Source organism: Talpa occidentalis, unplaced genomic scaffold (assembly GCF_014898055.3).
Source record: "Talpa occidentalis isolate TD23 unplaced genomic scaffold, MPIMG_talOcc4v2.1 talOcc4.5, whole genome shotgun sequence".
NCBI lineage: Eukaryota > Metazoa > Chordata > Mammalia > Eulipotyphla > Talpidae > Talpa > Talpa occidentalis.
In genome coordinates, this window is record NW_023604861.1 from 20,990,224 (window position 1) to 21,015,659 (window position 25,436).

Genomic DNA, 25,436 nt, shown 5'->3' on the forward strand with positions numbered 1-25,436 from the left:
AGGCCCGGGGAGAGTGTTTTATTGACAATTTTATCAGAGAAACTTGAGTAATACCCTATTTGTAAGGGGAACTCCAGTGATGTAAACTTTATTCTGCACATTATTGGATACAATCAATTTATACTGCATATATTATAAGATCAAATCAGAATCATGGAGTTACCAAAATGGTAATAATGTTCTAAGAACACAATGGTCAAGCTTATGACAAAAAATCCAAGATACTCTTATCTTGTAAGTTAACAGAAAGGGACAAATATGAAAATGACAGATTTGTGTTAAAGCGTTATTGTTGGTAGGTAAAGGAAGAAAATACAAATTAAATGCAACCTAGTGACAATACGCATTATTATCGCTACCCTAGTCACCTCTATCACTGAACATTTACCCTGCACCAGAAACTGTCAGAAGCTTCCCAAGCATTATCTCAGGCAGTTGTTAGAAAAATATACAAACAAACATCATTATCTATAATTTATATAAGAGGAAACTGAGACTCAGAGAGATTAGGTAATTTTCCAACATGAACTGGAAAATGTACAGTTGAGATTTGAAACTAGGTAATTATTTTCTCTAAAATCCATGCTCTTTACAAAAATGTCAAAATAAAAAACTTGATATCATGACAGTTGAGTCTGTATTCAAAAGAATTACTCTTAGTCTTGCAAAATATATTTGATCTATGATTAAAAGGTTGTGTGCTTTATTAGATGGGAAGCATGAAAGCCTACCACTTAGACTATTTGTGTAGTGTTAGGCAAGTTCTTGGTTCTCTCTGGACTCAGTTTCCTTATCTGTAAAATTAGCCAATTTATTTAATGTACATTTATGGCTCTATTTCTACTGTTGCATGGAACCCAAAAATGAATGAAATATGAATCCAAGTCTATATTAAAATTATATTTGAAATTCTGTAATGTCTACACAATTATTTGAGGAGGTTTGATGGATCAATTTATATTTTTTTAACCTGTGAATTCTAGAAATCAACTACTAATTTACATAATATAAACATTTCTTGAATGCTAAAATCTATGATACATTATCTGATTAAATCATCATAAATATCTTGTGGGAAAGGGACTATTAGCTTTATTTTATACATAATGAAGTTGAGACTCATATCAAATTATTTTTTCAAGGCAACATATATAAAACATGATAAAATCGTAAATCTAATGTGTATCTACTTTTATCCCAAAGCCATATTTTCCATTCATTCATTTGTTTATTAAACAAATACTTGTTGAGTGTAAAATAAGGTGCTACATTCTTAAAAAAGAAATCAGACCTCTGCCCAAATGGAACTTACAATCTACTGGGAAAATGATGTATTAAACCAATATACATATGAGAAATATGGCAATACATATTGCTGAAAGTTTATGAAGGAAAATCATAGGGTGCTATGAAAAATAATAAAAGGAATGATTATTTACATCATTTAGGGTGATCAAGAAAAGTCCCTTTGTGGAAATGAGATTTAAAGTGATAAAAGGATCTGTATCTAGGCAAAAATGGAAAAAGAGTATTCCAGGCATAAGGAATAGTGCAAAAGTCTTGAAGCAGTGGCTGGAACACACTGACCCAGAGGAGGTGAAGCTAATTTTGAGACTGGACAACTAAATAGGACCCAGAGTTTAGGATTTTATGCTAGATTCAGTGGGGCCTTTAAAAAGATTCAGTGGGGCCTTTTTTAGGCTAGATTCAGTGGGTTTTCAAGAGGCCTCCCTAGTGGTGCAGGGGTTAAAGTCTCAGTGCTATCAAGCTATACTAGCCACTGTGGCATGAGTTCAATCCCTGGCCAGGGAGCTAACCCACATGGTGCAGTAGACCTCTCCTGTCTCACCCGCTGCTCCCCACTCTGCCTCTTGTGAATCCTCTCATCCCCTGCACCTCTGGTTTATACCCCAGTTCTTGTGTGCATAAATAAATAAAAATAGTTCTTTTTAAAAAGCGGTTTTAAGCCAGGAAGCTCTATGATCTAAGATTTACTCTTTTGTTTTGACAAAATACTGGGAAGCTGAAGTCACAAAAATAAGAATGCAGCAAGTTAAATCAAGTAAATTGAGTCAATGATAACGAAAAATTCTAGAACATTATTAACAGTAATGCTCTATTAGAGTTATGCTCAAGAAGGACACCCATCTCAAATTTGAGGAGAAAGTAACTCTAGTTAAATAAGCGGTCAATTCTAATTGCAGGCTGGTCTAGGGTAGAGAGTAGGGAATGGTAGTGAGTAAGGTTAATCCAGAAAAATTACAAAGAAGGAAGATCTACCCTGGTGCAAATGCCTCAAGATGCCTCAGTTCCAGGACAGTCTCTTGGTAGTAATGAGCAGAGCAATTGGACAATCTAAACTTGGTTAGCAAGGAGGTGGTTTTAGAAATTCAGATATGAGATGATGGACCTATGACTTCAAGATCTTAATTTACAGATGATTGATCAGGCTCATAGTGACTATGGTAGCTTCTTATTTCACTCTTTTCACTTTAAGTCTTCTCATGCAAGTCTTTGCTGAATTATACTCAGAGAAAATATGGATTTCCTAGCCAGACAGACACTACTAGGTGAGTGTTATTTCCCTTGGAATGAGGGAAATTCAGCCTGAACCACAAAGAAGAGCTTAAACACTGGGATAATCTAGATTTTGACATCCCACATCATTTCAGCATTGTGATGCCAATTCATTGAAGCAAAACTGTCCAGTATGGCCATTCAGTAACATCAGACCAATGGTAAGGTCAGGAAATGCGGTTGTTTACATTAGCATGTTCCACCTGTGCAATGGCATGTAAGTTAATTGATATGTGAAAATGTTTGGATAATATAGCTTTGGGGGGAGGTGAGATGTAGGCGAAAAGAGCATAATTCAAGGCTGTCAGTTCACTGGTTACATTCCCTGCTCCCTACTCCTCTAGAGGCAGAAATTGCTACCTTCTTGTGTGATGAATTGTTATTTTCCGCATGTGGGATTTAGTTTTCTCCTCCTACTCCCATCATCTTTGCAAATCTGCTTGCTTCATAGCAGGGTTCTGAGGGTTAATCATTTATTTAGTGTGTAGAAAAGTACTTTGGGCACCTCAGAAGAAATATCTTATCTAGAGAATAAATAATACAACAATAACAAGCTAGTGAATTGTAGTTACTGCGCATCTCTCATCTTAAGCCCTGCCTGAACCCGACCAGTTCTTCACCCATGGGTGGGCAGGGTGAATTACTGAAGTAAAACACAAACATTATTCCCAGCACAGACAGTAAGGGCAATGGAAAACAGGTGAAGGGCTCATAAGAGTTGAGCTGAAAGGGGAAGATGAACAGAAAAGCAAGATAATCCAAAAAGTAGATTCTTAACTTTTTCATTGCTTAAGAAGACCTTTCATAGGGGTCGGGGAGGCCATTGTGAGCTTTATTTCTTTTTTATGGGTTCTGAACCTCCATCCTCAGTTCACTTTTGAATATGCACTACTGACCAGCTGAATGCTTTTTAAAAGATTAAGTGTTCTTGGGCCTCCCTGGTGGTGCAGGCGGTTGAGTGCAGTGCTGTGAAGCTGTCTGCAGCCTCTGCAGTGCCGGTTCCATCCCCTCCGGCCTCGGAGCAACCCACATAGCGAGCAGACCTCTCCTGTCTCGCCCGCTGCTCCCCTCAGCAGTGTATTTCAGTCAGTCTGCCTGTTCTGTTCTCCGTTCTGCCTCTGGTGAATCCTCTCACCCTTCCACACTTCTGGCCTGTACTCCGATTCTTGCATAAATAAAATAAACCTGGGGCCTCCCCGGTGGTGGCGCAGCAGTTGAATGCTGGGCTGTGAGACTGCCCTCAGCCTCTGCAGCGCCGGTTCGATTCCCGGCTGCCTGCGAGGGTCCCACATGGTGTGCAGACCTCTCCTGCCGCCCACAGCTCCCCTCAGCAGTGTATTTCATCAGTCTGCGTGTTCTGTTCACTGCTCTGGTGAATTCTCTCACCCTCCCGCGCTTCTGACTGAACCCAGTGCTTGTATAAATAAATAAAAAATAAATAAAATAAAATAAAATAAATCTTTAAAAAAAAAGGATTAAGTGTTCTTACCTGCTCCCCCTCCCCCTGCCATGGATTTACAATAAACATAATAAACAATCCTCAAATACGCTCTACTGGCCAAAAAAAGAGATTCTCAGTCTGCATAGGTCAACACAAGACCAACTGTTTTCTTCCCCATGACAATCATGAACATTGCTAACACCCAGTCTTTCTTCATCCTCTGAGCAGGAAATCCTCCAATGTGAGCCTATGACCATACAAAATGGATAACTCATCCATGAGGCCCAGCCACACAGGAACCACACATGAAAGTTCAGTTAGTGGTTTTAGAAGCCTCTACTCCACTAACATCCCTCCATTCTCATTCCATCCAGATTCTTCACAGTGAAGCCTGTGACTTCAACTCATATGGCAGGGAAACTGGCGCAAACCTCCTTTCTTCGAACCGCTTCTCTTGAGGAGATGCCTGTTAAGCTGCCCACAGTTAGAGAAAGTCCTTCATAAATCACAAAGGTGTTAGTTCAGTCAGTTTACTTGCTTTCTGCTTAGTTCTATTTGAGTTCATGCCCATAAGGAAAGCAGGCATTTGATGGAACAAAAAAGGCAAAGGGAGGAAGATAATATTTGGAATTAATTTTTTAAAAAATAATTAGTTTATGGGCCTCCCCAGTGGCACAGTGGGTTGAGCCCAGGGCTGTGAAGATGTCCACAGCCTCTGCAGTGTGGGTTCAATTCCCAGCTGACCAGGAAGATACCCACATGATGCGGTAGACCTCTCCTGTCTCACCCGCTGCTCCCCTCAGCAGTGTATTTCTGTCAGTCTGCCTGTTCTGCTCCCCACTCTGTCTCTGGTGAATCCTCTCACCCTCCCGTGCCTCTGGCCTGTACCCCAGCTATTGTATAAATAAAAATAAATCTTTTAAAAAATAGTTTATTTTTAATTGAGTTTGCATTGGTTTACAATACTGCATATGATTTAGAGGTATGAGACCTCCTCCTTCAGGTGTTGTTACTGCATCCTCCACCTAAATGCCCATAGTCCTTCACCATGCTCTATTGTGCTCACTCCTTACTTTCTTCTCTCCCGTGCCTTCCCTCTCCAGTAGCTGCAGTCTTATAGTCAGAATCCAGGATTTGTGGTTGGTTTGGCTTTTTCCTGACACTTTGTCTTATTTCTCTATCAGGTATTTGTCTCCCTCTGACTTACTTTGCTTAGCTTAAAGCTCTCCATTTCCATCTGTATTATTATAAATGTCACAAATTTCAGTCAAAAGCTGTTGTCCATTGTGTGAATATGCCACATCTGCCCCCTCATCTGTTTGGGAGCACTTATAATAGCTTGGTTATTGCAAATAGTGTTGCAATAAACATAGCACATATATCCCATCTAGCTGGTGTTTTATATTCTTTGGGTAGATACTTAGGAGTGGAATTGCTGGGTCACATGGTAGATCCATTTCTAATATTGTGGAAAAACTCCATACTGTTTTCCACAGGGACCAGATCAGTCTACATTTCCACCAACAGTGTCAAAGGATCCTTTTTCTCTATATCCTCTCAACACTGTTTCTGGCATTTTTTTGTTATGAGCCATTCTCACAGGTGTGCGGTATCTCATTGTGATTTTATTTTGCATTTCTCTAATGATCAGTGATGATCAGCTTGTTTTCATATGTTTGCTGGCCATCCACACAGGGTTGTTTTTTGTTTTTGTTTTTTTTTTTTTTGAGAAAGCAAATAGAAGGTTTAACTCTTTTGAATCTCTACTGATACAATTAGATCCTCACCTACTTCTAAAAAAGAATTAGAGTGTGATAAGAATTATAAGGGGAGGGGAAGCAGGGAAGAAAATATACTTGAGGGCTGGAACCTCCACTGGCCTTTCAGTTAGTTTTGAAATTATGTCGTGAGAGATGTTGACATTTCCCATTTACCAAATGGAGGATTAAACTCAAAACTCCCCACTTTTCCATCCGCAAATCAAAAAAACTCCACAAACCTACAGTGAGTGTAACCAACTCTTGTCACACATCTTAGCACCACCTATCAAGCATCTTATTTTGCAACAAGTGAGTGGAGGCTAGTGACCAGAGGGAGGGAGCAGTGGCTGATATTCTGAACTCTTGGAGGCTGAGCCTCTTTGCCCAGACAAGCGAACTAGCTGTCACCATAATCAAGCTTTCTGGCGACCAGGCTGCTCTCGCGGTGGGGTGGGGTGGCTCAAGGGGAACTGGCAAGCAGCAGCAAGGAGCACTTGAGGATTTCTAATACCACTGGGAGTTGCATAGGGATGCTCCTTGGAAGAGAGCCCGCTGGGATGAGCCTTGTGGATAGAGGAGACAGAGTACACTTAGGCTGGAAAGCAGAGCTGAAGATAAACACTTACGGCCAGACCTCTGGTATGATACGGGAACACAGACAGGGAGGAGAGGGCTGAGCTGTGTTTCCTTGTGTGGCTGGGGAGGTGATGCTGCCTGTTGCCTGGGCATCGAGAGGAAAGGAGTCTGTCCTCAGCCCCATGGAAGGCTGACTCTTGCTGGTGACTCTATTCAGCAGCGAGGACTCTCCCCACCCTCTAAGTCCCTTAGGAAGAGGAGCACAAGGATGGGACATGTGTCAATATATCTTTCAGATCTGTCATACATCATGCTTGATAGCAACATTGTCCCAGCTCAGTGCTATGTGCCTAAAAGAATGCTGGGAATGAATTCCCCTGGGCTTGGAAACCTAGCTGTTCCTCTATCCATCACCTCCCACTTTTCTACCCACCACCTCTTTCCATTCCCCTCCAGGCATCCATGAAATCCTGATCTCTGCATCACACACAGGGTTATAAACCTATGTTACATCAATGGAAAAAAAAATTATATTAAGATCATTGGGTCAGACTCTCTGCCATGATATAAAAAAAAAAAACTTAATTCTACCCCAGCCCTTTCAGATGGAAAAGAAAGCAGTTTGCTGCCAATAGATTAAGTAAATGTGTATTTGTGGAAGGGGGGTGAATTGTAACATTTGTCAGTTGAAGAAATCGATAATCCAAATATTAGCAGGCCTCATATCCTCTTAATAGCCTCATGTTCAATACTCCTTACACCAGGAAAACTTTCATTTCCTTTGGTGAGAAATCTCCATGTGCAAGGAATATAGATCCCATGCCCCAGGCAGGGGCTACAGGATTCTATAAATTAAATCATTTGCAGAGGTATGAAATAATCTGTTTAATTTCCAAATAGAAAAATATCAGTTTTTAATAGTGCTGTAAATCTTTCCTATCAAACATAGTTGCTTATTTATTCATTCAATCATTTTAAGCAAAGGATTGGCAGATAAGCAATTATAATATTTTCAGTCCAAAGTAATATTCAACTTTTTCACTCTGGCAAAGTCCAACAGTATAATGGGGTTGGAGTCCCCCGGAAAATCAGATCAGAACTTCTGGAAGCCATAAAAAGAAAAGACATATTTTGTTGTTCTCTGGACATTTCCTTGGAATCCTCAAAGCTAATTTAGTGAATGAGTTATGTAAAGTGGGTTGCACAGACGTCAAGTGTGGTTCTAATAGCATTGATCACCGTTTGCTTTCATTTTTTTGCTCATGGTTTGAAAGTCTTGTAGAGAAAGAATGGACTAGCGAATCCCTGCTCTCTGCATGTCGATTTAGAATCGTCCAAGTCTTTTCATAGATCTAGATGTCTGTCCACTTCGGTAGATGAAACATGTAAGTAAAACAATGATAATCCTTCCTATTTTACAGCTGAAGAACTAAGGTCCAGGGATGAAAGGTTGGGCGAACCAAACAAAAGACAGCTGTTACCTTTCCTAAATTATTTTGAGAATAATTCAAATGTCTTTGTATCTTCTTCCTCCTCTCCCACCACCTCCTGCTTCTTTCTTTCTCCCATTTCCCCTTATTCTTCCTCTTTGTTCCTCTCTTGCACCTTTTCTCTCCTCCTTCCTCCATACCCCCTGCCTCTCTTTCCTCCTCGTCCTACTTGCAAATAGTTAACAGACATCATTTGAAACAAACCTTATTTTTGCAAGATCTGGCCTTGGCCTCATGGCCAGCTCTGGCCCAGCTCTCTCCACCCGTCCGCTCTTTTCTCTAAGTAACACGACTCTAATCAATTTGTACATCAGTTGCTGTCGCACATTCTCCTGTGAGACGCCAACATTCTGACCACAAATTTCAAAATAGCTTCAGAAAACAATGATTAAAAAGTGGACTTTTCTACCGGAACTAATAGGCATTCCCGGGCAATTCCTTCCATATTTTGCACAGTGTATGCTGTTCATAAATAATGTCAGAAGTGGGCCTTCGTTCCTTCAGTAAGGTGGTCATTTAATGTAAGTAAATCCACATTAAATATTGAAGATCAGAAAAAAGCAGCCTCTTCAAAGAGGTCACATTTAAGTGAAGAAAAAACAATGTGTGACGAGAGGACCAGCCTGGTGCTGCGTGGCACAGAGTTAATGGCTCATAGAGAGCATATACATGTTTTTTAAAGATGTTTTATTGCTTACAAAAGGAAGTAGTCTTGAGAGACTGGCTACATAAACTGGCTCCAGCCAGCTGAGGCTGTCGGACTAGGAAGGATCCTGTTCAATTAGTGTTGTAAAATAAAATACTTTGTAAAGGAAATAAACACGATGCGAGCTAAGATTCATGCTTTCAAATATACACAAGGTTTGAATTTTTAATTAGGGCTGCTAATTACAGTCATCAGAAAGCAGAACAGAATAGATTTTACCTTACATTTAGCAGACAAGCCTTCAACCCCAGTGTATTTTTCAATTTCATTAATATTTTATGAAAATGGCCCTTGCAGCTTCAGCCTATTCTAGTCTCCTACAAAACTGCCCCACATTATGGATGCCAATGCCTTTAAGCCATGTGCATTAGTGTGATGACAAAATGCAAAACAGTGTCTTGTCAACCATTGCATCAATTGATTCTATTAGATAGTGTAAAAACAGTTGGGTGTGAGTTATAATCTCAGTGTCACTAATGATGAAGCAAGTCACTGGCTGAGAACAGCCATTAGCTATAAGCCAGAAATTAATGATTCTAATATTTTTGAACAAATTAACCTTAATGAACTGGTCTTGCAAATACTGTATTATCTACAGATAAGTCTGGTTAGTGGAACAACGCAGTTACACGTACATGTGATCAACGTATATAAATGTGTACATTAAATGAACACAAAATCTATAGGTAGGTGTTTTATATGTTTACCCATCTCTCGTGCCTGTCTGTACTGCAGATATAATATAGATGCAACTAGTCGCTCCCCCGATTGTAATGGAATTGGTAATGATTTAATATTTTATAAAATTGCCTGTAACATCGTTGAAGCATAAATAAAACATTTCCCCAAAGTTAGAGGATAACTGATTGTCAGAAAATTAAATTTTTATATTTAATATGCAAAGGACTTTCCTAAATGTGAGGTGAATCCTTTTGTAAAATAATCACTTTTCCTATTTGAGATACATATCCATAGACATGTATCTAATATCACCTCTTTTCCATATCTGTTCATCTATTATATTAGGTTTGGGGTTTTATAAATTAGGTTTTTGTAAAATAAGTTCCATCAGTGGTACTCATTGGAATGCAGTACATTTACTCTGTAAATACTTTAGAAAAGTTCATCACAGTGATCCTGAAGTACACTTTGATAGGATAACTTTGAATGGTAAAATAAAAACATAGACTGTCCGATCATCTGTGCACAAGGAAAAAATACTGTACAATACAATTTTAACCCATTCCTGAGTTCCCTATAATTATCTGTGTGCCAAACTTACCAAAATTCAGTAGCTATAAAATTTTGACAGACAACTCAAATGAAATAGAGCACACTAAGATAGTTTATTGCCAAATTCTACTATTCCCAGACAAAAAACATTGGCTGTTATTTTAACAGTGGTTCTGATTAGGCAGTCTCTTCACAATACTACTTCAATTTACTTTCTTCATCCAAAATGCTGCACTCATGTAACCACACTTTTCCTCACAAAGCGCCTCTCTCTACTTTTTTTTCCCCCTGTGTTTAGTACCTACTCAATTTTTTGGTCCCAAATCCTGGAAAACCATTCACAAATATTGCACTAAACCCAGATGGCTAATTTGAAGAAAAGGAAACAAAAGTGAGGCACTTGCCAACAACAGTTTGTTGACTTAACTTTGACTTTCTTTCCTGGGAAGGAAGAAAACAGAATTTTCAATGTGAACTGTCAGCCCCAGTTATGACAGAAGCTCACTAGTGAGAGAGCCAGACTCTCCCTTCCATTGCCAGAGAGAAGCAAAGAAACCTTCCAAACAGAATTCTTTCAAGCTTCCTCTACAACTCCACTTAAATAATTTACTTTTTATTTTTTTCTCAGACTATTCTTTTTAAAGTTGGATGACATGTGCATTGACAAGCAGGCTTTACTGCACAGGATGACTTGTGTATTTGGAAAGGAAAAAAAATCACAAAATTTCTCCAACTCTGAGAACTACTATATTTACTTTGCAGAAATACAGTTAGACTCGACTTTGTATTAAGGTAAGAAGCGCAAAATATAAATTAAAATAAGCAAAATAGCTGCTTTGGAGAAAAGTTATTTACTAATTTAAGAACCAGACCAGTGGCTGTTATACAGCCACTGTACACACTTTAATTCAATAAAGTGGTTGGCCACACAACTGTTAGATTTTGGCAGAAAGACCTTAAAAATGTTTATTATCACATAATATGTTGTCATTTAATTCATGAAAATTTAATTATAAAATTCATCCACTAAAAGTTCTGACAGTTACTGGAGAGTGTAGTAGATGAATAAAATGATGTGAGAATAATGGCTTCAGTGTAGCTGCTGTATTCTAGATCCTTGGTTTCACGTTTCAATATTTATGATGAGGCTTAGTGAATAAAATAGAAGGTGGAAAGGTAACAGGCTATTTAGATCATTCATATACATTTGGAGTATAAGTGCAATGATTGACCTGTTCTGGCTAAGCGCCTTTACATGAATATAATACAAAAGATTCTTTCCCACTGATCTTACTACAAAAGGATTAATATCACTTTCTCTCTGGCAGAACATTTTCCAGATTAGTGATTGTACTTTTTAAATAATAATATTCTTTCTGTAAAAAATTATTTTTCCCCTTCCCCTCTTGAAATATTTTTATGCAATGTCTTTTAATATAGGTCATAGAATTCTACCTGGCTCATAATTTTATAATAAACATATAGAACATACTTTATAAGATAACATATTATGAAAGATGTCTTTAAACTTCTCCTTCAGAATATCTTCCTTCTTTATGAATCTTTCAATTATACTGGGAGGTAGGGAGATAAATCCTGACATTGAGAATGTGGCTGGGCTAAAAGTGGTTGACATTAACTGCTATTAGTTGTAAGGTGTAAACCTTTGGATGGCAATGTAGAGCACAGTAGTTTATTTACTACCACACTGAAACTATATTCTGACCAAAGCAGTAGCTGCATAATTGTTCTAGTATAAATTGCTCTGAAATGTACTTTTGACTTGCATTGGAAAATGTTCTTAGTATTATTTTCAGATTACAATAAATAATGTAATAAATAATAAGCCTAGACAAGCCCATATTTTCCCCTAAATAGCAATACAGCATTTTATTTAGTGGCATATTTTCAAATTAATAACTAGGAAATATTTTTTGAATCTAGGTACAAATAATTGGTAGTTTTTTTTTTTTGGATTAGCTGATAATCCAAATATGAAACACTGTAATATTTAGGTGGTTCAACATAAGACATAAATTTAGCTGCAAATATCTAATCCTCACAGCAAACTTACACTTTATACACACAAAAAAAAAAAAACCTCAGAGGTTTATAATCTGTCTACAAAATAAACTTAGTGATTAATTTTCATATCTACTTCAACATGCACTCACTCACTCATTCATTGTTCCTAAAATCTTGTCACATGATGACCTGAGCATATATAACTGATGTCTTTAGCCACATGTTTCAAGCACCTGCATTATGACCAGTCTGAGTTGAGATGTTCTATAACTGATTGACAAACAACAGAAAAGCTAGTTTTTAATTGATTATGTTGAAAGGATAATATTTTGAATCTATTACATTAAACAAAGCATGTATTAGTTAATTTCCTGTTTCTTTTTTCTATGTGATCACTAGAAAAAGATAAAGTTACATGTCATATGTGATAAGCTGCAGGGTAGTAAGCTCTGTGACAAGCTCTGAAATGTCTAAGCTGAAAACTACAGTGACGTGGGCTTGGAGGAGCTCAGTTTAGTGCTAATACGAAAAGTCTGTAGTAAAAAATCCAATGCTATTATTTTCATGTGACTGGACAGTGAAATCAAATATCTTTTTTAAATTGCTTTTTCTGTTGAATCAGTACTCCTAATATGTAAAAGTCATTTAGTACTCATCATGTTCTATAAAACTCCCTGTTTTGTCCATTCCCTTAGTAGTGAGTTTGGGTAACTTGGCTGGTAAGTCAAGTTGACCTGTTACTCTAACCTCTTACTTCTGGGAACCTGAGTCACTATTCAGGACCTTAGTTCTTGGTGAAGCAGAGTGTACTGCCAAACAACCTGGGCTTGCAGCTGGAGTTGGCTGCCCAGCGATGGCTGCTATTGCAACTGGTCTCCAACTCCCTCACTCTGCTTTTGGTAATTGACAAATTCAGCGATATACTCAGTTGTCTGGGAATAGAGTGTTTCTCTGCTCAAACCCACTTGGACTATAGTTCTAACTTTAGCTTCATTAGCACCCTACTTTCACTATTATTAATCTGACTCTCGTCATTAATGGTAAAGTTCACCTCCCTGGAAAGGATATATCATATGAAGAGCTCTCACTCCATGAAAGCAAGCAAACTTCACTCAGGTTATAGCATGACATTTCTGGGGCGCATTATTTCTGGAAGCCATGAACAATAATTCTGCTTACCAAACTTCATAAAAGGTTTTTGTCATTTTTCTCAGAATAGTTTTTATTAAAGTCAATTTATGCTTACTCATATACAAAGCTTAATTTTAAAGAGGGCTAAAGGAATTTTTGACATCCTGACAATGACATTGTCTCTATGATAGTTCCAAAACATTTCGTCTGTAGGGAAAAAGGTGGAGCGCGTGACTTGGTAGTCATCAAGCTGAATGCAGTCTTGTTGAGACCAACAAATCCATTTTCTGTGTTTTACCCTCTGGTATTTGTCCCCCTGCTTACCACTTGATTAGGTGTTGGGGATTGATTGACAAGTATGACAAAGGCCACAGGGCCAACTCTTTGTGATGGCAATTTATGACTCTATAAACACAGCCCTTTGCCTTCAATACCTTTGAACACCCAATAATTAATCTAATGTAACTCAGATTTGCTCCTATTCAATTTATTCCCCTTTTACAGTCTGATTCAGAGCCTCCAAAGACAAGAACACTGATAGAAAACATTTTCATTGTTCCAATGGTCATTAAAATATTTATTTTCTGTAAACTTTTGATTAAGAATGTTAATATGTTTTACTATAATATATACTTGGGTCTACAGTAATTAATTGTCTCACACTTCTGACACATAACTAACTTATATATTTTGTTTTCCACAAATATAATTACTAAGAATCATTGTTATAATATTAACTAGAAGACAAAAATAATATTAAGCCCACAATTTACTCTTCCTCCCTTAGTTTATGCAATATTACATTATTTATTTGGGATAATCTAGTGAATTCAAATCTCCTTTCAGGAAATTTTATCACAAGAATAGATAGGATGGGATTTAGTTTCTCAGGATGAAATTTTTTTACCAATATGGCTGATGTCAACTGTATAAGAATTAAACATTATATCTTCATTTTTATATATTGTCCTATTATAATAAAAATGATTGATCAAGACAGGTAAAACATGGTATTAGTGGAAAGCTTTGATTAAAACATGCCAAAACTCTCTTAAGTATCTTCTATATACCAGTGGGAATAATATTTATATGACCATTGTTTTAGAAAAACAATTCTACAGTTGTTTCAATAAAATAAGGCCATTTAATCATGAGATACAAGTTCTTTTCAGACACTTGAAAAGAAAAAGAAAATGTTTCTATGTTTGTACAAAAATGAATGGTTACATCAAAGTTGCAGTTTGGCAATATTTTACCAGCTAGATAAACCTACATTTGTATACAACAGCACTTTAACAGTAAGCAGAACATAAAGGTAGCAAGGTTAGTTTGAAAATCATCATGTAATCCACCATGCTGTTTAGATGGTTAATAGCAGTAAAATTCTAATAACTTAATTATAGTTTTATTAAAACTTAAGTAGAAAATAAGTTAGTTAATTACATGAATCCATAAGCACTTAATTTTACAGTTATCATGAGCAGCATTAAGAATGAATTACTAATATTTTCTACAGTTAATACATGGTTAATTAATGATTAAAGTCTTTTACTGCTCACTCATTAATGATTTATTACAGTTACTTAAACAGTTTCCTAGATTTCAGTGCCTTAAATAGACATTTTAAGATTACGTTCCAGGTTTACTCTCTTTCTACTGTATTGGCTATTTCATTTTCTACTGCATTACTCTGATCCCCTTCCAATTATGAATATCAAATATCTTGATTATCTGGTCAGTAAGAGCTAATCTATTGGCTTGCATGACTTTGACAACCAGACTTGAATATGAAAAAAGGCACATATCTTCTTGTGTTAGTTTAGTTCTCCTCCCACTGGACATGAGTTCTTAAACTTGGCAGAAGGGACTAAGAAATGTAAAATCAAACTAATCTAACTTGTTACGCATATCAGGGGCTTCAGTACCAACAGTGCCCTCATGTTGACTGCAGGTCTAATTCAGAAGAACATGCTTTGTAAGTTTGTTGGGGGGAGACTTGCTCTCCTAGTTGCTGGTTATGGAACTTCAGCCCTTCTCTTGGTCATATGGCTAAGGTCCAGGTGGAGGTAGTCTGTGTATTGCTGGGCATTCTGTCATTGAGAAAGGGATCTCTCACCTTGCTGTTCATTTAGAGATGGCCCACACTGGAAATATAAATACTGAGATATAAAAATAAAATTTAAATTTAAAAAAAAAATAAAGGAAAGTGGGACCAAACTTGTACTTTACCTAGGAGTGAATCTGGATTTAGGAGCAAATTATTAATTCTTCCCCATATATTACACTCATTCCTTTATACCCAAACCTTAAATAAACTTTGTTAAATATAAAAAAAAATAGTGACAGAACTTACACTTGCTAGGAACTGATTCTTCATCACAAATGGGCTTGTCATTGTTTCCAGGTTTGCCTAGAGTCTCCCAGAATGCCACTCTATCTTCTGATATGTGCCTGACAACCAGAGTGAGTTTTTTTTTTTTTTTTCCCATTTTGGGAAACTACATGGAAATTGCTTCTGGGGTATGACATTGCAATCTTAATGCTTGTCTTTATATATCTATTTGTCCTTATCAGGGGATTCTGTGGCTGTTAGGAGACTGTGTTTAGTTGGTTTAGAAATGACAGTAATGCTCTGGAAATGGCTTTTCTTTTCTAAAGAAAATGACAGGTATGTGGGAGGGTGAAGCTACTGAAACTAACCCTCCTCCCACCTTTAAAAAAAATAGAGCTTTAAAATATAGACTGTCAGAGGGAATGGACTGTTTTACATTTGCTAAGGAAAGACAGAGAAATCTAATTCTTACCATGATAGCCTTACACATATTGATGGCTTATCCAATGGAAACTTGACTATATTCTTGCACTATGCACCTTTTTGCAATCAGCTGCCAAATATCTAATTCTAAATAAAATTCATGTCATCTTTGAAGCATTATTTTATATCTGTTCTTTTTAAAAAATAATGTAAGTTCAAGGCAATGAGACACTGCTAGGTCTTTAAGAATTTAAAAAAAATACAAAACTTATACACAAAGCTAGAGTGGAAAAGCCAGTGTATAGTAGGATGGTTTCTGTCTTCCATGGAAAGAAAGGTGATACAAATTGAATTGAAGATGGTTCAGAACAGAAGAAGAAAATCAAGTGAAGTATGGCTGATTAATGCTGTTTATTCACTGCAAACCCAATTACATATTAGACATTTAGGTCAAGAGATGATCACTTTAGAATTATAGATTGTTTCAATATAGAGTCAAGATTGCATATGGCTAATAATTGTGTATTTAGTTTTATGTGCTAAAACAGAAAATTTAATTTTGCTATATTTCTAGAAATTGTTAGGAAAGAGTCATATTTACTTATGTAATTTAAGTGTTGCTTATCATTAGGATTTCAAAATCGTTTGAATAGCTGACAAAGTTTGCTGTAGTTAACATTTTTAAATTTACTTGTATTTCACAAACTGCCAGCCTCTGACTAGATACGAACTGAACATTTAGAAACTCAAAGAAATACATAGAAGAGGAGAAAAGAAATTAAAAACAAACATTGTTTAAATGTTTTTGCAAATTTTATATGACCTAAACCAAATGGGAATTAGTTATGATAACCTCTGAGGGACAATTTCAATATCTGCATTTTGTTATTTCAGTGGATAAGTTTCCCATTGCCACTGAGATGCTCTCTTGCCCCGTCAACTCTATTTTCACCCATTCACTCACTCATTCTCTGGTTTTTGTTGGGTATCTGTTATATGACAGACACTAGACTGAGCAGAGAAGGAAATCAATTTGGAAACGAAACCAACAGTCTTAAGAGAGGTGGGAACTTTTGGGCCTGATGAAAGTTATTTATGATATTGACAGGCCCATCATCCAAAGCAACTTTGTGTGCCACTCTAGAAGGTGTAGTCAAGAATAAACCTAAAGGAATTGAATTCCCACACGGTCCAAGGACAAAGCTGGACCAAAGTTCTAGGAGACACAAGTCTCCATGTTAGAAACAAAAAGCTGCATCTCTTGTTTTGCACAACCAGCCTTTTTTTGGCACTAGTCCTCACAGAACTAAACAATTGTGCACTTTGGGTTAAGGTCTCATTTCTTGGTTTAAAACATCTTTGACTACCATCTTTAGCATGATAAACTATGAGCAAGTGTCCAGGCTTGATCAAAGAGAAAGGAATAAAGCAACATGTTACTTTTGGATCCATTTGCCTTTAGTCTGAGCAAAATAAATAAATAAATAAGTAAATGCATGTTATGCAAGGTGAATTTTGAGCTAAATTATGTTTTCAATATTAACCAGGTGGATACAAATGGAAACAATTTTTTAAATTGTTCATTTACTTTTTTTTATTTAATTTTTATTTTTATATTCCCCATACAATTACAACCCCCTTATTTGGACCCCAATCTCTCCTTTCCCCGCCCCCAACCCCCATAGAGTGTCTCTGGTTCATAGTTGTTGATTTTGATATTTTCTTTCTTATAGTTATTCTTTTTCCTCGTCCCTTATTTAAGTTTTCTAGATTCCTGCTATGAGTGAGACCATCCGGTATTTTTCTTTTTCTTTCTGGCTTATTTCGCTGAGCATGATCCCTTCCAGCTCCATCCATGTTGCTGCAAATTGCATGTGTTTACCTTTTTTGAATGCTGAGTAATATTCCATGGTGTATATGTACCACATCTTCTTGATCCAGTCATCTATTTTTGGGCATTTGGGTTGTTTAATGGAAACATTTTTAAACCTGCAGTCTCCGGACCCATATATATATATATATAGGTTGTACGTAATCTGTGGACCCCTCCTTTATACCATATACCAAATTTTGAGTGTATATAACTTCTTCAAGAAATGGTCTATAACTTTCTTCAGATTTTAAAATGTCCATCTCCCCAACATTAACATCCACTTTCATTAGATTTTTTGAATAATAATATGATTTTGTTTAATACTGGAATTCCAAGGTTTTTTATGTGAAACTATTTCTTTCAGGTTAACTCTACAAAATCTAGTTAAGACCTGCTAATATCTGACAAAGTGGAGGAGAACAGAATGCTGACTCTCATTATTCTAAATCACACAAGTTTATTTCCACAGTCGGGTATAGTCTGGGGACACAGCCATGGCCAAAAAGTATTTCCCACAGAGAGGCAAAAAAAGAAAGTTTTAAAACACTGTGTCGGTATGCTGATAAGAACCATAACTAAAATAACTGATTTGGTTTAATTTATGTGCTTGTCATAAAACAGCTTTAATTAATTTCAGGCAACTGATCATGAAAGTTTCTGTTTTCAAGTGGGGTAAAATCATTCAAACATTTCTATCTCTCTTAAGTATAAGGAACTATAGTTTGTTCTTTTACCAGCATATTTTTGTGACCTCACACTTATTACTTGAAAGTTTGCATAGTGATATTTTATTCTATCCCAAAGGCACCATATGTCACCTGCCACCTCCCTAAGGTAGACACCAGGTGCCGTAAAATGGCAGACTCAATAGCTAAAGTTGAAGGTAATAATTCATGGCATGTCTAAATACACTTTAAGAAAAAAAAGTTTTTCTATGAATAAAAGATGTGGAAAAGTCAGTCATGCTAACATATTTTTAAGCACATATTAGGATAAATGAAAGTTTTCCTATAAGAATAAGGTATTTTTACACCATGATCATGGCATGTCTAAATACACTTTAAGAAAAAAAAGTTTTTCTATGAATAAAAGATGTAGAAAATTCAGTCATGCTAACATATTTTTAAGCACATAATATTAGGATAAATGAAAGTTTTCCTATAAGAATAAGGTATTTTTACACCATGATCAAATGGGATTCATCCCAGGGGCACAAGGATGGTTCAACATACAAAAATCGATCAGTGTAATCCAACACATCAACAAAAAGAAAAATAAAAATTGTATGATAATATCAACAGATTCTGAGAAGTCATTCGACAAACTACAACATCCATTTATGATGAAGGCCCTTGAAATTCTCAGGATAGAAGGAATATACCTGAACATGATAAAAGCCATATACAACAAACCCACTGTCAATATTATTTTCAATGGCGAAAAGGCTGAAGGTCTTTCCTTTAAGTTAAGAACAAGACAAGGATGTGCTCTCTCACCACTGCTCTTCAATATAATACTGGAGATTCTAGCCAGGACAATAAGACAAGAGAAAGACATCCAAGGAATCCAAATAGGGAAAGAAGAAGTAAAACTATCACTATTTGCAGACGATATGATAATATACATAGAGAACCCTAAAAACTTCACAGAAAAACTACTCAAAATAATAAACCAGTTCAGTAAAGTATCAGGATACAAAATCAACACACAATCAGTCTGAAGAAAAAATCGAGGAAACCATCCCTTTCATAATTGAAACAAAACAATCAAATACTTGGGAATAAGCCTAACAAAAGAGATGAAAGACCTACACAAAGAAAATTACGAAACACTTTTAAAAGAAATAGAAGACACAAAGAAATGGAAAGACAGCCCCTGCTCATGGATTGAAAGAATTAACATTATTAAAATGTCCATCCTACCAAAAGCAATATACAGATTAAATGCTATTCCAATAAAAAAATGGCATTCTTCTAAGAAACAGAACAAATACTGATGAAATTCATATGGAACCACAAAAAAACATGCCAAAGCCCTCCTGATGAAAACAAAGGAGAAAGGAGCTATCATACCTCCAAACTTCAAGCTATACTACAAAGCCACAATAATTAAAACAGTTTGGTACTGGAACAAAAACAGACACACAGACCAATGGGACCGAATAGAGAGCCCAGAAATAAAACCACACTTATATGGACAACTGATCTTTGACAAAGGAGCAAAGAACATGCAATGGAACATGGACAGTTTGTTCAATAAATGGTGCTAGGAAAACTGGACTACCACATGCAAAAAAATGAAACTAGACCAGTACCTCTCACCATGCACAAAAATCAACTCAAAATGGATAAGAGAACTGGACATAAGACCTGAAACCATAAAATACATAGAAGAAAATATAGGTAAAACACTACAAGACATACATTGCAATAACATCTTTAAAGACTCATCACCCAAAGCAAAGATAGTTAATGAAAAGACAAACACCTGGGATTACATCAAACTGAAAAGATTCTGTACAGCAAAAGAGACATTAACCAAAACAGAGAGACACCCCACTGATTGGGAAAAAAATCTTTGCACCCCATTCAACTGATAAGGGACTGACCATAAAGATAAATAAAGAACTCACATGACTCAACAGAAACAAAATAAACAATCCAGTCAAGAAATGGGCAGAACAACTTAACAGACATTTCTCCAAAGAGGAAATGCAAATGGCCAATAGGCCTATGAAAAAATGTTCAATATCCCTTATCATCAGGGAAATGCAAATCAAAACCACATTGAGATACCACCTTACACCAGTAAGAACGGCATGTATCAAAAAAAACAAGCAACTACAAATGTTGGCAAGGATGCGGTGAAAAAGGAACTCTCCTACATTGCTGGTGGGAGTGCAAATTGGTCCAACCACTATGGAAAGCTGTCCGGAGGTTCCTCAGACGACTAAAAATGGAGCTACCACATGACCCGGCAATTCCACTCCTAGGGATCTACCCAAAGGACACAAAAACTTTGATTCAAAAGACCACCTGTACCCCTATGTTTATTGCAGCACTATTTACAATAGGTAAAACCTGGAAACAACCCAAATGCCCATAGATACATGACTGGGTCAAGAAGATGTGGTATATATACACAATAGAATATTATTCAGCAATCAAAAAAGATAAACTCATGTCATTCACAGCAATATGGATGGAGCTAGAAGGAATTATGCTTAGTGAAATAAGCCAGAAAGAAAAAGAAAAATATTGGATGGTTTCATTATAGCAGGAATATAGGGGAACCAAATAAGACATAAGAGTGAAAAAAAAAATAACAGTACAAAACACAACATATCAAAAATAGACAATTATAAATCAGAGACACACTGCAGGGGAGGAGGCAGGAGAGGGATCAGAGGGAGGGAGGGAGGAGCACAGGGGACTGAGGTGATGGTGCACGGGTGCCTTGAGGAAGGACACTCTATGGGGACTCCACCTGAGGGGGTGGGGGGAGCAAATATTGTTTAAAAATGAACAATGATGTAAAAAAAGAAAAAAATTAATTAATAAAAAATAATTAAAAAAGAACAAGGTATTTTTATTTCACTTAATAAGAGATCTTATATACAACCTAAAATTGCATATATATGAAACAACAATCAAAAATCTTTCAACTGACATACAATCTTCTTTGACAAGATGTGATAGAATATATTCATTCTGGCACTGAGCTTTGACAAGCGTGTAAGCATACTAGTGAAGGAAGGAGAAAGCATATTCATTCCAATCTAAATTATGTCCCTAGATAACACTGTAGTGACTAAACGTATCACATCCACCTATCAGATGCCAGATACAGACAAAAAGCTCAAATGACTTGTAGGTGTGATATTTTAACATGGAACGTCCAGAAGGAACTTTCTTTTTTTTTTTTAAACTTTTTTTTAAAGATTTATTTATTTATTTATACAAGCACTGGGTACAGTCAGAAGCGCGGGAGGGTGAGAGAATTCACCAGAGCCAGAGCGGGGAGCAGAGCAGGCAGAAGGACCGAAGTACACTGCTGAGGGGAGCAGCGGGCGGCAGGAGAGGTCTGCGTGCCATGTGGGACCCTCCTCCGGTGGCCGGGGAGCAGCCGGGGATCGAACCGGCGCTGCAGAGGCCGCGGGCAGCTTTGCAACCCAGCGCTCAACCGCTGCGCCACCGGGGAGGCCCCAGAAGGAACTTTCATAGATACACAAACACATGGCTCACTGTACTGGAATGTTTGGTCTAAACGGCAGGTCCCTTTTGAGCTTACAGTTTAGAGTAAAACAGATTTATTAATAATCAATGCACTCATATGACCAAGAATGTTATCAGCTCATCCAAGATGGAAAACATCAGGAAACTTAAGCCAACACTCATTTTATTTTTGTCCTTCTTACCATATGCATTCGAAAAGAACCCCATCGGCCCTTTTTTAGCTAGTAATATCTAATGCAGGAAGACAGGAATAAGCAGAGTAGAAAGCACCTGTCAGCTCTATTTCCCACTCTCCTTGATTAGCATGAAACATTAATAGGGCTTTCAGAAATTCTGGCCTGAAATGGGCTTTGCCTGAGAATGTGTCTGTCTTTACTGCACAAAAGCCACTGTCATTAAAAAAGGGCAGATAACTAAAGAAGACTCTTTCTTGAAATTTATACCTTTTTTTCATACAATGACAAATTATTTTAATAATGGGAATCACACACACAGCCATTTGTATAATGTTTCCCATAAAATTCCTCCATTAAATTTGCTCCTTTACTTGACTCATCTCTTTTTTTTTTTTTAAAGAATGACACACACAAAATGATACATCATGCTTTCTTATAAAGAATTGAAAATGAACATACAGTAATGGGTTAACATGCATTTTAATAAAATTTTCATTGTTGTGCACTTCACTTTTTGATACTGAACACCAGGGTGGTTCCAGTAACCTCAGGCAATGCCTAAGGATAAAACAAATCATATGGTGGTAAACTATTTCTACCTATTTATTTTTCTACAGAAAAAAAAAATTCATAAATTCCAGAGAAAATCAGACATGCACCAAGAAAATTTTCCTTAGCCTTTGCCACCTACTATATGTCACTATCTACTAAAAATAAAATCCAAAAAGATGCTTTTGGGACTTCTTCAATACTTTTGAGGGCTTGATGTATTGTTTGATTTTCATTAAAGGTGAGTGTCATTGATTTTGGTTCTCCAAAATGGCCACAAAAAGCAAAAGATATAATAGAGTTCATATAAGAAGGTCATAGATCACAAAATACAGCTTTCAGTCCTTTAAAAATTATAACCAGATTCATTATTTGATGATTGAGTTTTCAGGTCCAGAAACTTTTTATCTGAGTTGAATATACCTGTTATATTCACACCTTCAGTTTACACAGAAGTATGCATGTTCTGGAACCTGTCCTTAGGTCACATGTGTATGTCAACCACACACTCAATGCCCTCTCGTATGTGATTTCCTAAGAAGGCAAACACAGCAGAGAACTGTCCTAGATGAAATGAGGTATCTACTTGAATTTTATTTTAAAAATAGCACTTTAAGGAAAAATCATGCCTATTGCCTCTCGTCTACCACTCGGCTCTCATGGCACAGTCCAAATTAAATGAGGTGTAAATCAAATATATTTCCAGCTTCTTGTGGAGATTCTATAACTACACAACTCCTGCAGTATTTTATAGCAGATTCAGTAGGTGCCATTGATAAGCAAAGTTCAAAGGATAAATGTATTGCATATTTAATTTAGAAACCTGTCATTGAAAAGGTTCTAAGTACTTTCTGTCCCATTAAGAATCATTTTTTTATCCATTCTGAGAGGGATGCTGCTGATAATATTGCTTTCAAAAGGAGGAAGAGCAGGATCAAAAAGCAAGGTGGAAGGTAGTTTAAAAAAAAAAACACTAGAAAAGTAAAATCTTATTAAGTGAAATTGTACACGCCCCAGTGAACTGACTGGTGGCAACAAACCTTCAGAGACTTTTAAGTGCACCCCAAAAGAGAGTTGAGACTCCATATATTTTCCATTCCATGAAAGTTTTGCTTTGGGGATTAAAAACAGCATGTAAAGAATACACATCTGGTCTCTGTGTATTTTTTAAAAAGCAGGTTTATGTTCAAGATGCACAAACTAGTCAATAAAGCAAGACCCCCCCTTCATTGATGCTGGCAACTGAAACTGATTTTCAGAGCCGGGACCCCGAGGAGGAACTATTCTAGTCCTAAGTCCTGATGAGTCCCTGGGTGACATTACCTGGTCCTCTACTGGTTAGGAAGGCAAGTTAAAATTTCTCAACATAGCATTAAATTCTTTCCCAGTCCCGAGGAGGCAAAGGAACACCTGATATATTTGAAATACTAACATGAAAACAGGCTGTGAATAATGGTTGAGGGGGTTCAAATTATTATTATAAAGGGAGGGAAGCCTGCAGAGGCACAGGTTCTTCTCCAGCTAAATACTAATCAATAGGTCTATAGAAACATAAAGCTTAATTCCAGAACTATTAATGTGAAGCAACAGAATGAAAGAAATAATGCATATTCACTGCCCATGCTGCATTTTCTAGTAAAAAATGCGTTGCACTCCGCTAGCGTGTCAATCTTTAATAGAAACTCATCAATTATTTGTGGGCAGGAGATTGAAATGGCTAATAGCTCAAATATATTCCTCCATTTCATTGCATCAGTAGCTCTAAATTAATACCTGTATTTTTCCCTTAAATTAAGTTAAAAAATAGGATGGAAATGTGTGTTTTACTTTGGCATACATTTAGCATACAGGTAAAAGAGTAAACGTTTATGATTAGCCCCCTGATAATTAAAAAAGAGAAAGAGATCTCTGAATGTCCAAAATAGAAATAAAAAACTATATTTGCACTTTTTGACATTAAAATCTTTATAGCAATCCAGTTTAACTAACATTTCATGAAACAAACACAGCATAGACAATGCTCAAAACTTACTTTGCTTCTTTCCTATGACTGACATCATCTGATAACCTGTCCTACACAAAGTATACATCAAGATATCATGTAGTGGGAAAGCAGAGCGTTCCCCATAAAACAAAGTCGACTCGAGTCTACCTAATTAAAAATGAAGCTCCTCTGACATTAATAGGCAGTAGAGCAAATTTATAGGCAGACACAGAACATTTCAGTCAAAAAAGTTAGCCTACAACTTGAGAGAAGGCAGGTTTTGCCAATCACATGCCAAGAATCTACCCTCCCTGACCCCAGTCATCTCTCAGATAGCGGATACTGGCATTCTTTGCACATCAGAAACACGCCAGCAGAGACCATTCATGAGGGAAATAGGAACGCAAGTCACATTTGAGCAGACAACAAATGCTCCCAAACCTTGACCCACTACATGCAACAGTGAGTGAGCCGCGCACCCAGCACCCAGCACCAGGAGAAAACACAGGCACTGCAGGTACTCTTCCCTACTCCCTGTCCTGCTGCAGGAGGCTCTATTCCCTGCACACAGCAGGCTTCAAAAAAATAAAAGGAGATTTGCATTATCATTATAAGCTAGTACCCGCACAACAGCACAGAACAGATGACACACTTACTGTAATGTCCCATGAAGCAAAGTTCCCATCTAGAGAGAGGCACTGTTTGCATTATTCCACTCCCTGAAAAAGGGTTAACCATTATGAAGAAACATTATGCCAGACATTAGCAGACAGCCTACTTAGAGATTACATTTTTCCATACATGATAAATCCTGGGCAAACCTGTTTTTCTTTTTAAACACCTTGCAGAGTGAAGCCTAGCACTGCATCTAGTTGCCAAAGCACAATCAATATGGAAGGAGCGGTATTTTATGATTGGAGAAGTT

At 36.8% G+C, this 25,436-nt stretch overlaps 1 long non-coding RNA gene across 1 annotated transcript in view; it reads left to right on the forward strand.

The window, feature by feature from the left end:
* The window catches only part of LOC129146900 (uncharacterized), a 43,854-nt gene that overhangs the window by 8,834 nt on the left and 9,584 nt on the right, over positions 1–25,436 (forward strand). Inside the window, exons 2-3 of the long non-coding RNA XR_008554261.1 lie at positions 7,629–7,739; positions 10,412–10,575. This is a non-coding gene — a long non-coding RNA (uncharacterized LOC129146900). The remainder of the gene's footprint in view (positions 1–7,628; positions 7,740–10,411; positions 10,576–25,436) is intronic.